Genomic DNA, 18,952 nt, shown 5'->3' with positions numbered 1-18,952 from the left:
AAGATAATTGCAGACTGACCGATTTTATTTGAATGAATTAATGTTGATGATCATTAATGACCCATCCGATAAACGGATTTCCTATAACAACAGATTATGACACCAGTTGTAACCATTGATTAGCTTGGGGTCGTAAACAAAGTCATACACTTTTCCCCAGGTAAAATTTAGAAATTAGCGTATCATATCAATACGCACAAATTAATATGCAATCGATCTTCAAAAAAGGCAGGGCGCCCTGGAAACTGTAAAAAGGGCACAGGGCGCCCTGGAAACTGTAAAAAGGGCACAGGGCGCCACTCGGAAAAGGACGGGCGCCGCGCCCTCTGAAAACGGCCTAGCTGGAACACTGGATCCGATCCTGTATATACTATAGTATAGATCTAACAAGCTTTTAAAAGAAAAGAAAATTATGTTTTAGGTAAATATAAATGATGCATACATTGTAATTATATATATAGGATACATTGAGTTATTCAAAGACAATTTCCAAACATGTCTACAAAATTTATCATTTACTATATATATTACTTTAAGGATGTTTGCTTGAATGTTTTGTGATTTTTGTCAGATTATCAGAATCCTCAGGTTTTATTCATTTATCGTCTTTAAAAAATTCCCCCAATTGACCCCCATTTTTCTTTCTATAAATCTTTTAGATGTAAAACTATATGCCATCTGTCATGTCTGGAAAAGTCTTATAAAATCTTTGTTATTTTTTTAATAGTTTTTATACGACCGCAAAAATTAAAAAAATGTTGGTCGTATTTTGGTATATGTTGACGTCGTCGTCGTCCTAATACTTTTAGTTTTCGCACTCTAACTTTAGTAAAAGCTAATAGAAATCTATGAAATTTTAACACAAGGTTTATGACCACAAAAGGAAGGTTGGGATTGATTTTAGGAGTTTTGGTCCCAACATTTTAGGAATTAGGGGCCAAAAAGGGCCAAAATAAGCATGTTCTTAGTTTTCGCACTACAACTTTAGTTGAAGTAAATAAAAATCTATGAAATTTTGACACAAAGTTTATGACCACAAAAGGAAGGTTAGGATTGATTTTGGGAGTTGAAGTCTGAACAGTTTAGGAATTAGGGGCCAAAAAGGGGCCCAAGTAAGCATTATTCTTGGTTTTCGCACCATAACTTTAGTATAAGTAAATAGAAATCTATGAAATTTAAACACAAGGTTTATGACCACTTAAGGAAGGTTGGGTCCCAACAGTTTAGGAATAAGGGGCCCAAAGGGTCCAAAATTGAACTTTGTTTGATTTCATCAAAAATTGAACAATTGGGGTTCTTTGATATGCCGAATCTAACTGTGTATATAAATTCTTAATTTTTGGTCCCGTTTTCAAGTTGGTCCAAATCGGGGTCCAAAATTAAACTTGTTTGATTTCATCAAAAATTGAATAATTGGGGTTCTTTGATATGCCTAATCTAACTGTGTATGTAGATTCTTAATTTTTGATCCCGTTTTCAAATTGGTCTACATTAATGTCCAAAGGGTCCAAAATTAAACTTAGTTTGATTTAACAAAAATTGAATCCCTGGGGTTCTTTGATATGCTGAATCTAAAAATGTACTTAGATTTTTTATTATTGGCCCAGTTTTCAAGTTGTTCCAAATCGGGGTCCAAAATTAAACTTTGTTTGATTTCATAAAAAATTGAATAATTGGGGTTCTTTGATATGCCAAATCTAACTATGTATGTAGATTTTTAATGCTTAGTCCTGTTTTCAAATTGGTCTACATTAAAGTCCAAAGGGTCCAAAATTAAACTAAGTTTGATTTTAACAAAAATTGAATTCTTGGGCTTTTTTGATATGCTGAATCTAAACATGTACTTAGATTTTTTATTATGGGCCCAGTTTTCAAGTTGGTTCAAATCAGGATCCAAAATTATTACATTAAGTATTGTGCAATAGCAAGAAATTTTCAATAACACAGTATTCAGCAATAGCAAGAAATCTTTAATTGCACAGTATTGTGCAATAGCAAGAAATTTTCAATTGCACAGTATTGGGCAATAGCAAGAAATCTTCAATTGCACGGTATTGTGCAATAGCAAATATTTTCAATTGCACAGTATTGCGTAATAGCAAGAAATATAGAAATTTTCAATTGATTGGAGTTATCTTTCTTTGTCCAGAATAGTAGTTGAATCAACTTCTTAAATCATTGTTTTATACAATATACAATGTATATTCACTTTTACTACCAACTGATAAATTAAAACAATCTTTACCATTCAGCATTGTTCAGTGATAACAAGCACCTTTTGTTACATTTTTATATTTTATGATGTATTTAAATGAGTAGTTATTGTTGCAAACTCCATTAGAAATTTGAATTGAGATCAGTTTTGGAAACAGGGAAAGGGGGATGTGAAAAAAAAATATGGGGGGGGGGGGGTAAATTTTTCTCATTTCAGATTTCATGAATAAAAAGAAAATTTCTTCAAACATTTTTTTGAGAGAATCAATATTCAACAGCATAGTGAATTGCTCAAAGGCAAAACAAAATTTTTAAGTTCATTAGACCACATTCATTCTGTGTCCAAAACCTATGCTGTGTCAATTATTTAATCACAATCCAAATTTAGAGCTGAATCCAGCTTGAATGTTGTGTCAATACTTGCCCCATCCGTTCAGGGTTCAACCTCTACGGTCGTATAAAGCTGCGCCCTGCAGAGCATCTGGTTTAGAACTTAAATTGTCATTGATAAAGATATAAAAAATCAAAGAGAGAACATTTTCCTGCCAAAATTTAAATGGCTAATATCTGGAAAACAAGCACATTGGCCTATATATTTTTTTTGTTTTTTAGTTCCTTTATTAATCGCCTTTTGATATACATTCTATGTACTAGTTTTAAGAAAAGCTTGATATTTTGAAACTGAGTAGGGAACTTCCATAAATTAAAATATATTTGGTGTGTCAGATGATTTGCATGTCTGTCCGGCAGTATCAATCTGAATCTTGGTCTGTCTTCAGCCGATAACTTTGTAGGGTGTCCTTTGTTTGATAAGCACATATACCAAGGTGAGGAGACACAGGTTCTCTAGTTTTTATCAACTGTACAGTTTTTCCTTATCTATTGTCTTCGTGCTGGCTGCTATCATGTCTCATATTTATGGTTCATTTAATTTGTCAATATTAATTTTATGTGTGGTTTGGTTGGTTTCTCAAATACTGCATTAGCAATAGATCATCTGTATATATGGTTTATACTATGCTTGTAGGATGAATATGTCTGTCTGTTAGGTTTTATCTGCCCCTCATCCTTTATCATGGTTCATAGGACAATGTTAATTTTTTTAGGTATGGTCTATTTTTCAGATACTTCTACATTTGTACTATAAACAATTGGGTCAAATATATGTATTGTATGGAATATTGTAAGGTGAACCTGTGTTTTTCCCAGATACTATAATCAATCTATCAACTATATATGTAGCTAGGAATGATTGCATAGTGTAGGTGGTGTCTGCAGTGTTCATTTGACCTGAACCTCATTTTTAGCTCACCTGGCCTTGGCCAAGTGAGCTTTTCTCATCACTTTGCATCCGTCGTTGTTAACTTTTACAAAAATCTTAACCTCTGAAACTACTGGGCAAAATTAAAGCAAACTTGGCCACACCCATCATTGGGGTATCTAGTTTCAAAAAATGTGTCTGGTGACCCAGCCAACCAACCAAGATGGCCACCATGGCTAAAAAATAGAACATAGGGGTAAAATGTAGATTTTGACTTATATCTCTGAAACCAAAGCATTTAGAGCATAAGTCAAGATCTACCTGCCCTGAAATGTTCAGATGAGTAGAACAACCGGTTGTTGGGTTGCTGCCCCTGAATTGGTAATTTTAAGAAATTTTGCAGATTTTGGTTATTATCGTGAATATTATTATAGATTGAGATAAGCTGTAAACAGCAATAATGTACAGTAGAGTAAGACCTACACATAAGTTGAGGAATAAAATGGTCAATTGACCCCTTAAGGAGTTATTGCCCTTTATAGTCAATTTTTTAAAATTTTCACAATATTTTTTTAACTACTGAGCCAAGTTCACTAATTTATAGATAGATATAATTGTAAGCAGCACGAATGTTCAGTATAGGTAGATCTACACACACATCACCATCACCAAAACACAATTTTGTCATGAATCCATCTGTGTCCTTCATTTATGATATGCACATAGACCAAGGTGAGCAACACAGTCTCTAGTTATGATACATACTGATAAGTCAATGTACAGTTTTCTAACTTGTATAAAAATTAGATTAGATGTGGTACCATTGCCACTGAGACAACTCACCACAAGAGACTGTACAGCTTTTAAGAATGACCAATGGTCAGTTACTCAGATATGATATTAGCAATAGGCTAATTTGGTGTATTGCGTTACAGTAATTCACTGATACATGTATATTAGACTTTTTAGTTTTGATATAAGTAAAGCAGACTTGTGTTTATAAAAAGGACATATCTCCATTCCTGACAAACATCTACATATATTCATGCTGGGATTTGAATAAAAACTATGTTTAAGTATACTTTGCTATGCCATTAAAAAAATGATTTCTCACGGTCCACCAAATTACATTTTCTTTTGTTTTTACATTACAGCTGCTGAAGAAATCTTTCGAAGGATGGATTGTTGATTATGAACAACAGGATTATATCATCATGACCTTGGAATCTTACAAGGAGAAGTTCAAGTAAATGAAGGAATTCATGTGCAAAAATTATAATATTGTAAACAGGATAACAGTTTAAATAATACTAACAGTACTAGTTAAACAGTTTTGTGAGACCAAGAGCAAGGCAGAGTAAACTTGGAGTGTATATATGTCAACCACAAGTACATTTAAATACCACATAATGCTAATGAAATAAGAACTATGGTACACACATTTTGTATGATTGTGAATATCGGGTCCCAAAATAAATGTAGTTGTTAAATAAATAGAATTGAAATAACCAAATTTGTAGTGTTTATATGACCATCATATTTTGAGATCTTTTTGCAAATTCTATCATAGAACCCACCAACCAACAATCAATTCAAATCACAATTGTAGTGAAAAAAAATTCCATTGACCAACAGAAAATGATGATGTCTAATCCTTAATACATGTACCTTTTCTTCTTCACATTGGCTTGAGTATAGCCAATTATTTTCAATATAAAAAGGGAGATATTGCGTATACATCAATTAAACCAGCATAAAGACCAAAAGACATCTTTAACATGTTTAAGGCAAATAGTCCATTCTAAATGGTAATTGATAATCTTTCTTATGAGGGTTTTTTCATGGATGTAGATCATTTGTATAGGCTGTCATAAAATATTGTGCTTCAATTCTAATTGTAAGATAGCGCACAGTAAATGTATGCCTTGCCAAAAACAGTTCTGGAAGGGAGGCAAAGGTTGAAAAGGACAGACAACACTATCATATTTAAATGTTGTCATTTTGATTTCCAACTAAATACTACAAGGATATACTCATTGATTTATATACATCCATGAAGATATGTAAAAGAATCAAATTGTTAGTGTTTACGTAAGAAAAGACAAATATCTATGGTTTATCCATTTATACCAACCAGAAAAAAAACTCCAAAAAATCATATATATAATGTGTTTGGAAATTTTTTGGATGTTGTGGACAACAAAAAATGTTAATCAGATGATGCGTTACCCCATACAAAAAAAAACTTTCATTAAACTGGTGTAGATGCAAAAAAAAACCAAGAACATACATAATAATAATTATTATGGGTGCTGTGGAAAAAAAACCCATGTAAAACAGGTTTTGAAGACTACAAAAACATGTATAAATAGTTGTTGCAGATAAAGAAAAACATACGTAAAACGGGTGTTGGAGGACAAAAAAAACATATGTAAAACGGGTGTTGAGGACATAAAAAAACATACGTAAAACGGGTGTTGAGGACATAAAAAAACATACGTAAAACGCATGATTTGTTAGAAATTAACAGGCGTTTAACGTGTGTTTACACATAAAACGGGCGTTATACGTACAAATTTAACGCACGTTTAACGTTCACACACGTATTACGTGCGTTTAACATACGTAATTCATACGTTTCAAACGGGCGTTTTACATGCGTGGTCCTCAATATGCGTTTTACGTACGTTTTATAACATACGTAAAACGCCTGTTTTACGCATGAAAAACGGGTATGCAATTTTTGCTGTGTATCCGTTGAACGACATTTTCAATAAAAGACAGTCGATCCATTTTACAAAATTTAGTAAATAATTTTAACAGCCTTCCAATCAACACTAAATTTTACGAATGGCATTAACACAAACATTGGCGGGGTGTATGCACTGTTGAATTTCCTTGACTTTCAACAACAAGCATTCAAGGAAAACAACTAAGTCCATAACAATATAAACACTTAAGTCTATTCTTATATATATTTTGGTTAAAATTGCAAAGTGCGGGAAAACATATACAATGCATCAATTTTAGCTGCGGTCACTCATTTATAATCAATCTCAACGTAAAAAAACATTTAATGGTGCCAGAATGAATATGTACAGAATAACAATTGATTTTTTAGATGTTTTGTTTTGTGTTTTTTTATTGGTGTGGATAAAATCAATGAAACATTTTTTTTCAAATGATATATATTAGAAATTAATATCAACCTTCTAAATTACCAGACGTAACTAACTGAAAACCAATAGTAGAAAGTTATCAATTTATTTTTTAAGCCTAACTTTTTTTTCTTAAATTTATTTGATTTTTGATATATAGAACAGGTTATTTTTTTCAAGAACATCATTCAATCACTAAGCTATTAATGTTTTCAGAATTGATGTAGCGAATGATTAAATACGAGAACAACAAAGGCAAATATTTTGTGAAGCGAAACTTTATAAAAATATATATTCTTGGGACATCGAATTAAAGAATCGAACGTGATGATTAGTTAGATAACAAGTCTTTATAAATTGCTTATAACAACATCCGTTGAAATATCTCTTTTCCAATCATATCACTTCATCTTATTTTCATGTTCATAACGTTCACTTGCTTGTTTCTATATGTTTAATGTAGTTTAGCCTTTGGTTTTGCCCTTTGATAAATGACTTTCAGTTTTAAATTTAAGTTCTGTTTTTTTCTTTTAGCAATTTACTTATTGCATTGAAACATTGATATTTTGTATTATTTACAATATTGTTGAGACTCCGGTTTGTGGTTGCTCAGTCTTTAGGCTAAGATACTTGATGTTTTTATTAGTTTTTACTGGTTTTAAACACACTGTCAGTAACTGCAAGTTCACGCAGATCAGTACTTTGTGTTTGTTTAATGTTGGGATGTTCAAGAACCCGGTCACGAGTGGTGTGCGTTTTGTGTTTTTTATCAGTCTTATAAATTGTGCTCTTGCAACATATTTCTATAGTGTTTTATTTTGCTGCACTGTAACATCCCTGTCTCAGGTAATATTGAGGGTTCGGCACACGCAAACACTTTTAACCCCGCCACATTATGTATGTCCCTGTCCTTAGGCAGGACACTGTAATTAAACAGGTCGAGAACACTACCTTATATGGAAATGCATGAATTAGCAGACTTATGTCCTCGCACATGTAGTTGTTTATTTACGTACGGCCCAATTTATTTTTACCTTGGGTTTTGACCAATCCACTAAATGAGTAAAAATGCATGATGGACTACTACGTGTTTACAATCAACCAAACAAGCGTGGTATGTATTGAAATACAACACATGTTTTCAACAATATCGCTTAGTTTTTGTATCTTTATTTATAGTTCGTGATATAAAAGTATTCGTTCCATGCTCAGATTAACGATAAGTTGTTTCTATGCGCAGAAACAAGTGTTTGAATTACCCAATGTACACCCATTAATATGTTTGATGATGACACGGAGATTTCAGGTATTCATTCGTCCACCAGACAGCAACGAAACAACTGTGAAAAATACAATAACCCGACAAACTTACTAGTGTAAAACTAGCCGTCAATAATAGCCGGTGCTAATATTCATGGGGTTCAGCAACTTTTGTATAGCTGGTAGCTATAGATAGTTAAAGAAAAATAAGGATCTTATGAAGTTTGTGTTCGTAACAAGCGTAGACTTAGAGTTTGTTAAAGATCTGATGAGATTACTAAAATTTTTAAGATTTTTACAAAATTTATTTTATGATATTATACCTTCTCTTATGATAAAAAGAAGTAATTTAAATCGAGGAAAAAAATCTGTTTATTTCTTTGTTTTAAACAACAAGGAATATTTATCAATCGAGGCCAATTATAGCAGATTATGGGTATGGGTATTTTTCATTGTTGAAGGCATTATAGATGCCTATCACAACTTCATTTGGGCTTAATGGGCAATCATACCACATCTCCTTATTTTTGTATACAAACATCTTTCAGAAAGTTCAATTTTCCATTATGAAATATATTTACAAAGTTCGATTTTTTTCTAATGGAGACATTGGATCTTTTTTTTCGGACTTGTATATTTACCAACCTTATTATTTATTTGTGCAAATTGCAGCATTGGAAATAAAGCTATTATTTTTCTTTTATTTGATGGATACATTTCTTCTTCTTTTGTATATTAAATTAGGCCATTGTTTCTTTTGTTATTTTTTTTTGTGTGTGTTTTTTTGGGATTGTTTTACACATGTTATTTTTGGTCCTTTTATAGCTTACTTTTCAGCATTGAAACTAAAATTGCTTACTTAACGAGATTTTGTCTTGTATGGAAAAATATCTCATATGGCACTCATACCTCATCTTCTTATTTCTATATACAAGGCACGTTTTCGAAAACAAACTAATAGGCAATTTGAAACCCACTATGATGGGAGAATTTAAACCATTGGAGATATTGCGCGTACGTCAATAGAAAAGCAGCCGAACGATAGGAATGGAATTACATTCGCAACAGACGGACATTATCGATGGATGAGACTATACAAAGTATGTTATTTACGTCTCGCTTTAATAACACTTATTTTAGCATGCTGAATATTGTGGTGCTCTTACTTTTAATTCAGGTCCCGATGAAAAAGTTTACACATCCAGTACAGATATAAGTGTTTCAGTGCCAGGTTTCATGTTTTTGAGGCAGAAATGTTTTTGGAATGACATTTTACCGGTTTAAAATAGCTCAAAACTTGTCTAGTAATACGCCGTGAAATAATTGTACAAGGACAACGCATAACAATGAAAAAAAAACTGTTCAACTACTTTTAAATGTCGAAAAAGAAAGTCTACATGTTAATATTAAAGTCTCCATTTTATCATTAGAATTAACATTTGCAGATTTGTTTAATGCACAACAATAAGTCCATATGGAATTGGACATGGATGATAATCAAATCTGAAATGCGTTTGTGTAATTCTAAGTCGTAATAGAGTATCTTCTATGCGTCTGATATTCTGAATACAATAGAATAGCGAGAAAAAACAAATAGACATCCTTAAAACCTTTTGAGGCTTTTTGTTATCCTTTTTTTCTGTTATTAAAGTACTTAACGTTCTAAGTTAATTAGCCAACATCATAACATGTCTTAAGTAGACAAATATAGAAACCAACATTTGCTATCACGATGTCTGTACAGGTTGATTTGTGTAATTAACTTGAATGTTCATTAAACTCTTGTGCAATATATATTTACTTGACATGTTACTAATGAAATAGAAACGTTATCTAGCATCCGGCATCACAAAATCAGAAACAAGAAAGGAAACTATTATAGCCGCTTTCATTTTATATCCAAATACAAATTGACTTTGCTTACATATCTATGAATGACATTACATAAAGATTTTTTTAGTATAAAATAATGATAAGAAGTATGGTTGTCAATGGCTCAATTACATGTCGACGTACAGCTTCCAACATTGAGAAAAACTCACAAAACACTAGTGGCCTGGTGTATGCTAAAATAATAAGCAGAACTCATGAAACACTAACGGCCTGGTGTATGCCATAATAATAAACAAACCTCATGAAACACTAACGGCCTGGTGAATGCTAAAATAATTAGCAAACCTCATGAAACACTAACGGCCTGGTGTATGCTAAAATAATTAGCAAACCTCATGAAACACTAACGGCCTGGTGTATGCTAAAATAATAAACAAACCTCATGAAACACTAACGGCCTGATGAATGCTAAAATAATTAATAAAACTCATGAAACACTAACGGCCTGGTGTATGCTAAAATAATTAGCAAACCTCATGAAACACTAACGGCCTGGTGTATGCTAAAATAATAAACAAACCTCATGAAACACTAACGGCCTGGTGTATGCTAAAATAATAAACAAACCTCATGAAACACTAACGGCCTGGTGAATGCTAAAATAATTAATAAAACTCATGAAACACTAACGGCCTGGTGTATGCTAAAATAATAAACAAACCTCATGAAAAAAAAAAAAAAAAAAATGTTCCTCTATCAGCAGATGACGACCAAATTCTAAGAACTCTTGAAACCTCAGTTAGCAAGTGTGAGATAATCACTCACTCTAGGGAAAGATTGAGAATTGACAATCTTGTAACAAACTGCAGAACAGGTGATAGGATAGTCATATGCAAACCTTTTGATCCGCCGCTGCCGAGGTCGATGAAAATAGGCAATTATTGGGCTACTATTAGCCATTTTGGCCAAGCATCTACAAGCAGACCAAATATGAAATGTAGTAAGTGTCTAGATGAAGGGCACACAGCAAACAATTGTCCAAACGGATGGAAGTGTTAAAAAATGTGGTCAGCTAGGACATAGACAATATGAGTGTGAAGAGCATTCTGATGTTGAAGTTGAGGAAGAAGGCAATACATATATGACCAACGTGGAGAGTGTCTGCAATCCAGACATTTTCCATGAAAGTGAAAATGATGTACAGACCAATCAAGAAACTGAAGATAATGATGAGTCATTCCAGGATAGTGATGTCGATTCCAAATGCACGACAAAACCTCTCCTGAATACCAAGGGTAGAAGTAGGTCAGAGATTGACACGGAACATTCGCATTTGAACCTTGGTACTCAGGAAAGTAAGTCCGCTGGAAAAGACAATTCCCAACAGCATAAGGAAAAACATAAAATCAATAAAAGTGTTGACAGAAGACCAGGTATCTCGAGGTATTTGACAGCAAGACCGAGTCATGATCAGAGTGACACTACAAATAGCACACCTAAACAGTCAAAAACAAAGAACATTGAAAAATCGCCAGTAACCCCAACAGAGAATCTGCATGACGCAACACGAGATGAGGCTGCTAAGAAGCCAAAAAAGAGACGCTAATTTAATATCTGTTATTAAATCAAAATACAAAATATAAGACTATAGAAATCTTTTATTTTAAATTATAAAAAAAACTAAAAAAAATGCATTTTGTCAATCATATTTTTCACAAAACAGTATGTATAGCACTGATTTCATTTATTTTTAACTGTATATATTATTCGAGATATGTCTCAAAATGTTTGTTGTTATGTGACACAGCTGATGAAGGTTGTCCACTTAAAATATTCAGACTGACAGATAGTCTAATCAATTCCAATAATGAAGATTATAAATGGTCTGTTCTTCATGAAAGCTTTATCCTGAAAAAGAAAAAGACAAATAAAAATAAAAAGTTCATTAATGTATGTGTATTTAATAAAGTGGCAATTTTTTTTTATTGTGTACTAGAGAATCTAGATATGTGCATGATAATATTTATGCCATGTTACTATAATATTAAATTAAAGTATTTACCATCTGCTACTAAATATCCTGATCCAGAAAACATATTAATCCATCTTGAAACGTCTCCATCAAAAACGGATGAAATAACCTTGACCAGAAATTCTATAAATACTTTAACGTTGAGGTCAAAATATAGAACGTACACAACTAAAAGTAGAGAGCACCTGGACAGCGAAAGTCTAAAACTATTGCAAAACAAACATCATATGCTTGACGAATATAAGCATCATGAGAATAGGTTATCAATGCTAATTATGGAAAAGATCGATAACATAATACATTTTACGGTACGGGAAAATAAACTGCTAAAAATATTGATCAGGAATACACCGACAATAAACATAGAGATAGTAAACAAAGCGGTATTATTTGAGAAAAAAACAAACACAGACCGAAATTCATCGTTTAAATACCCACGATCTGAAAAACCAATCGCAATCAGTGAGGCGTATAACGGTATTTCTCAGGTAAAACAAATGTTATATCAGTATGTAAACTGTCCTATAAATAATTCTTCTTGGAAAGAAACAAGACTAAAAGAATTTAGCTTTAAGTCAGTCAAAAGAAATAACAAAATAATAATAAATAAAATCAATACCAAATGCCTCATTATTAATGGTAAGAAAGATAACTCACCATGCTATTGTATGAAATTTAAAATATCCAACTATAAACCACCATGAAAAACTATTTGCACATCTGTACGGTCAATGCTAATGGCCTACAGCAACCTGAAAAAATAAATAAAATAGTAAGTTGGGCAAATCAACAAAAATGTGATATCACTTTTATACAGGAAACTCATTTTACTAAACAAATGCAAGATACTTTGTTTAAAGAACTTGGTAAAAACATTTTCAGAAGTGATGGTACCAGTAATTCATGTGGAGTAGCAATATGGATAAAAGATAGAATTAATTTTAAAATTATTGATGAGCATAAAGATTCTGATGGCAGATTTATTTTGATTAATATTGAAATAAATGAAAACATTTACACGCTAGTAAATATCTATGCTCCAAATAGATCAAGAGAAAGAAATAGTTTTTTCAAAACAGTTAAATCAAATATAAATAAATATGGATTAGGTCAAACAATTCTTGGGGGAGATTTTAACGACATCTGGTCATTAATCGATACAAAAAATAAAACTAAATCCTCTAAAAAATTTGATAAACCAGTAACAGGTTTAAAAGGGCTTATAAAATCATGTAAATTGATAGACATTTGGAGAAGTAGAAATAAAAATTTAAGGCAATTCACGTGGTGTAGAAAAGATAGATCAGAAGCAACCAGAATTGATTACTTTCTGATTTCAAAAGAAGTACAAAAAAATTGTAAAAGCTGCGATATTAGACCTTTAGTACAGAAAATAACTGACCATAATGCAGTATCTTTGAAAATTAATACTGAAAGAGGAAATAAGGGGCGTGGCTACTGGAAATTAAACTCCAGTGTTTTAAATAATGATGACTATGTAAATGAAATAAACAAATTAATAAACAGATATGAAAACGAATCAATTAACTGTGATGATTTAGGGATACTATGGGACAATTTGAAAATAGAAGTAAGAGATGCAAGTTTAGACTATTGTAAAAGAAAAGCCAAATTTAAAAAAGATAAAATAAATATCCTAGAAAAACAACTAAATGATCTCAATAATAAAGCAAATAATGGTACAGACGTAAATCATATAATATTACAAAAAGAAATTGAGAATTTGGAAAATGATCTAGATTGTTTATATAAAGACAAAATTAAAGGACAAAAAATAAGATCAAGGGTAAAGTGGTTCGAAGAAGGGGAACAAAATAGTGCATACTTTTTGGGACTAGAAAAAAGTCGTCAAACAAAAAAGATTATAACTGAACTATATGATGAAAATGGGATCCCAACAACTGATCAAGATAAAATTCTAAATCTACAAGTAAAATATTATAAAAAACTTTATGAGTCTACTAATCCTTGTGAAAATGAAGTTAAAACATATATTAATGAAACAAAATTAACAAAAACGCTTAAAGATTCCGATAGTAATCAATGTGAAGGGAAAGTAACAGAAATTGAATGCACTGATGCAATTTTTAAAATGAAGCTTAATAAATCCCCTGGTCTTGATGGATTGACAGTGGAATTTTATAGGCAATTTTGGACAAGCCTTAAACATATTGTTGTCAAAGTATTTAATTATAATTATGAAAAAAAAGAACTTACAAACTCACAAAAGAAAGGTGCAATTTCACTAATTTTTAAAAAAAATGATCCTCTTTCATTAGATAATTATCGTCCCATAACTTTATTAAACATTGATACTAAACTATTAGCTTATGTATTAGCTCAGAGACTTAAAAAAGTACTACCATCTATTATTAGTCTAGATCAAACAGGATATGTTAAAAATAGATATATTGGTTTTAACATCAGACAAATTCAAGATATAATAGATTATTCTGAGAAATTTAATATAGAAGGAGCAATCCTTTTCTTAGATTTCAGTAAAGCTTTTGACTCACTAGAATGGACTTTTATGACGGAAACACTAAAACGGTTTGGATTTAAAAGTAGCTTTATCAGATGGGTGGAAACTATGTATAACGACATTAAGGGATGTATCTTAAATAATGGGTGGGTCTCAGGTCCATTTAAAATATTTCGAGGGATACGACAAGGGTGTCCGATTTCAGCGTTACTTTTTGTTATAACAGTAGAATTAATGGCAATAAGACTTAGAAGTAATAAAGATTTTAAAGGTATAAAAATTACATTAGATGGAAAATCTTGTAATTTAAAAATTTGTCAATTAGCTGATGATACAACACTTTTTCTTCAGTCAAGGAAAGAAATAAGTTTAGCTCTCAGTATAATTGAAACATTTGGAAGTTTTTCAGGGCTTAAGCTAAATAGAAATAAAACTGAAGGGGTATGGTTAGGACGACTAAAAAGTTCAAAAGATAAATATGAAAATATAAATTGGACCGACAAACCAATCAAAAGCCTTGGAATATATTTTGGGTATGACAAAAAAGAGTGTCAAACATTAAATATTGAAAAAGTGTTGGACAAATTAACGAAACTTGTAGAAAGATGGGCAAAAAGAAAGTTAACAATACTTGGAAAAATATTAGTAGTAAAAGCTCTTCTTCTACCAAATATAACCTACATTGCGACTAACAGTATCATTACTAAAGAAAATCTACAAAATATAAATAAAATCTTATATAAATTCATTTGGAACGGAGGAAAAGATAAAATAAAAAGGTCAATAATAACAAAAAACTTCGCAGAAGGGGGGTTAAAAATGATTGATATAGAATCCTATATAAAATCTATACATTTAAAATGGATTATAAAAATATTAGAATCAGAAAGTGCAAATTGGTCTGTATTATCAAAACTATACCTTAATAAATTTGGAAAAAACCTTCTTATTTTTAAGATGAATGTGAATAACACAAAATTGCTAGATAAAAACATATGGAACAGTACACCAACCTTCTATCAAGAGATGATAAAAACATGGATAAATGTAAATAATTGTGAAAACAATCAACATGATCAAATCAATAATTATTTAGAAATAAGGAAACAAGTTATATGGGGAAACAAATTCATAAAATTTCAAGGAAAATGTCTGTTCTTTGATAATTGGATTGATAGTAACATACTATATATAAATGACATAATAGATAAAAGAGGAAATATATCAGAAGAAATTATTATTTCAAAATTAAGAAATAAAAGGAATTGGATTTCTGAATTCTCAAAACTAAAAAGATCCATACCAAAGCAATGGACCAACAAATTAAAATCAGAAGAATCAATCAAAACAAAAGTCCATTTCAACCGAACAAAAACTAAACTTAGAGATTGTAATGATGTTCTAACTATTAATGCTAAAAACATATACAACTTAGTATTAAGTGTGTCAAAAACAGAAATACCAGTAGGATTTTTGAAATGGGAAAGAGTCTTAAGCAAAGGGAGACTAATAAATGAATTTAAAGACTCTATTAAATTTAATTTTGAATATCTTAAAGATAATAAAATAAAAATGTTTAGGTGGAAACTAATGCACTTTATTTTGCCAAATGAGGTGTTGCTTTTTCAGTGGAAAATTTCACAAAACAATTTGTGTTCATATTGCAATGAAATAGATAATTATAATCATTTTTTCATTACATGTTCATATCATAAAACATTCTGGAAATCAATGAAAGTTTTACTTAAAAAAGTCTTCATAGGCGAACATGTGATAAGTCTTCATTCGTTGGTTATAGGATACAAAATTCATGACAATGTATACTATGCGCTAAATCATTTGCTTAGCTTAATGTTCTTTTCAGTCTATAAATCACATTATGTTTCCAATAAAAAAACCAAAGCAGTAGACACCTTTAAAATTTTTGAATATGAGGTAGAAAATACTGTAGAATTATATAGTATGACCAATACAGAGATCAGTAGTTTATTTACAAATGTGTTGAATATTTTGAAGTATAAAAATGAAGTCATTTTATAGTTAACTTAAGCTACATGTACATGTATAGAAAAAAAAACAGATGTTATAGATCTAGATTATGTGTGATTGCATGTGTGTTTTTTTTTTTTTTTTTTCTTCCTTTATTATAAATGTACTATGCAAGTAATTTGTAAGTGCTATGCCTAAGGTGTGAGTAAGTGTGAAAGGTTTGTTTGTATGTTAAATTTATCATGTGGCAATGAACAAGAATGACTGTAAGCGCAGAAGTTTGTGTGTACAGTAATTATTACTATTATGTATGAATGATAATGTGGGTAAATCAGATATATTAGTGTGTAGGTCTGTGTGTGTGTCTTTGTCAATATATAGGTACTTCGACACGTGTACACTAAATATGTGTATTGTTTACAAACTTAGACAGGTAAACTAAAGGTCACGACACGATACTTATCTAGGTCAAATCAATAACAAATTTAATAAAGATTGAAAGTGCAACTGTGAAAAATATATTTACACTCCAACTTACCTTTACGCAATATTATTCCAAAATTTTAAAACCACATCGAAATTAATAATCCAAATTCACGAAACACTTCAAAAAATATTGTCCAAACACGAGGATAAGACAAGGCGTGTGAGGTCACTTGACCGCAATATTTATTTTTGATTAAATAATAAAAGAACCTAAAAAGTCATTCCGGATGAATGATCAAATTCCGTAAAACAATTAGTGTGTAGATATTTTTTATATGAATATATCTGAAAATACTTTAAGTGATGTAGAAAAGACTATTTGTAACACATATAATAATAGTTTAATGTGTGAATTAAAACAATGTAATTTATTAGTTAATTTTACTGAATATTATCCCTGGGTATTCAGTTGTAATCTAACAGGGAAACTTGATGAAATGCTGTACACCAAGTTTAATTGTTAAACAGCAATATGTGCAATAAAGAATCAATTAGAGTGTTAAAAAAAAAAAACAAACCTCATGAAACACTAACGGCCTGGTGTATGCTAAAATAATAAACAAACCTCATGAAACACTAACGGCCTGGTGAATGCTAAAATAATTAATAAAACTCATGAAACACTAACGGCCTGATGTATACTTAAACAATTGGCAAAACACAGATATGATGGACAGCACTCAACGACAACCTATGCAGAATCGACTTCTGATTGTAGATAGGTATTAGATTTAGAACTTATAATATCTAGTTTCTTGCTGATAACCGTAAGGGACTCCATTTTTCTTCGCATAATTGTCCTAATCAGTTCCCGCTTCGTCTGATTGGGTCTTGTTTTAATCTTGACATCAAATACTTTGCTAATATTACTGCTATTTGTACATATTATCGTTGATATATGGTGTGTATTTTTGCAATATACAACAAAATTGAGAATTATTGGAATTGAAGAGACTGTCACAGTAAAGGAAAGTTTCACAAACCTTGTTTAAGGCATAGCATTATAGTTGGTGCTTTCACAATTTATATAACTAGGGATGTTAGCGGCAACATGTGTTTTTCATCGTGGCGATGACACATGTGTCAATTGTTACGATTTAATCCTTTTCGATGGGAGTCTTGTCCCATATATCAATGTTAAAAGTCAGTGTCTATGGCACATCTGTAAAAGTGTTTGTCCTATATATTTTTTAGTTTTCGTTCTTCATCGAATCATGTATACCCCAAATCAATAAAAAAAAATTGTATAGCTTTTGTGGAACAGGCTCTGCCTACCCTTCAGGAGCACCTGAGATCACCCCTAGTTTTCACTGGGGTTCGTGTTGTTTATTCTTTAGTTTTCTATGTGGTGTCGTGTGTACTATTGTTTGTCTGTTTGTCCTTTTTATTTTTAGCCATGGCGTTGTCAGTTCATTTTCGATTAATGAGTTTTACTGTCCCTCTGGTATCTTTCGCGTATCTTTAGCAAGGATACCACATCTTAAAACGTAGTTATTGATGATATGGATTTTAATGTACGCGCTATACGTGTTTCTGAAATAATTTGCGTAGTACAACAAGTTCAGGGAGTAAAATGCATCAAATATTCGTAAGCCTTAAAACTAAACATACTTGAAGGAAAAGTTGTTTTAATATAACTTAATTGATGTTCTGATTTATTTATATCGCATGGCTTTGTCAAACACTGAACGCAGATGATCTTTACAACAGAAAGTTTAGAAAGAATAAAAGACTAGCTATTTAGACATCATGGAATGTTGTAGTAATGAATAATGTTTGCTCTTACACTGAAAGATTATTTTGAAAATAATTGTATCATCATTTATCATATGTATAGCACTATTTTAAAATTCTTGCTCCCATATACATGTCAAGTAAAATATTGTAACACTGAATATATATACTTCATTGACCTAAATAAGAAAACCAATGATTCTTAATTCTAATATCTGAAGCTTCTAGTTTCTTAGAAGTTTCTCCTGATAAACACTGCCATCAACTTATTATCATTGACATTTGACTTATTCCTGTAGGACAAGGACAAATAATTGGCCGCTAGCCTATGAAGTACAACACTTGAATGGAAGAGCATGTTAAACTAAATGTCGCTTAAACATAATGTCATAATATCATTTCAATTAGTTTTAAGTAATCTGTTTCAACACGCTTTAATTTCTATTTTGAATGAAACTCTTAAGGGATTTATATTCTTTGAA

At 31.1% G+C, this 18,952-nt stretch overlaps 1 long non-coding RNA gene across 1 annotated transcript; it reads left to right on the top strand.

Annotated features, from left to right (window-relative positions):
* Positions 1-352: 352 nt before the first annotated feature.
* LOC139484642 (uncharacterized) lies at positions 353-4,988 on the top strand. The gene is made up of 2 exons (XR_011655129.1): positions 353-421; positions 4,630-4,988. It is a non-coding gene; the product is annotated as an uncharacterized lncRNA (long non-coding RNA).
* Positions 4,989-18,952: the final 13,964 nt, after the last annotated feature.

The sequence above is a fragment of the Mytilus edulis genome, chromosome 8 (assembly GCF_963676685.1).
Source record: "Mytilus edulis chromosome 8, xbMytEdul2.2, whole genome shotgun sequence".
NCBI lineage: Eukaryota > Metazoa > Mollusca > Bivalvia > Mytilida > Mytilidae > Mytilus > Mytilus edulis.
The sequence above is the reverse complement of the archived record's forward strand: the minus strand, read 5'-3'. Positions and strand labels throughout refer to the sequence as shown.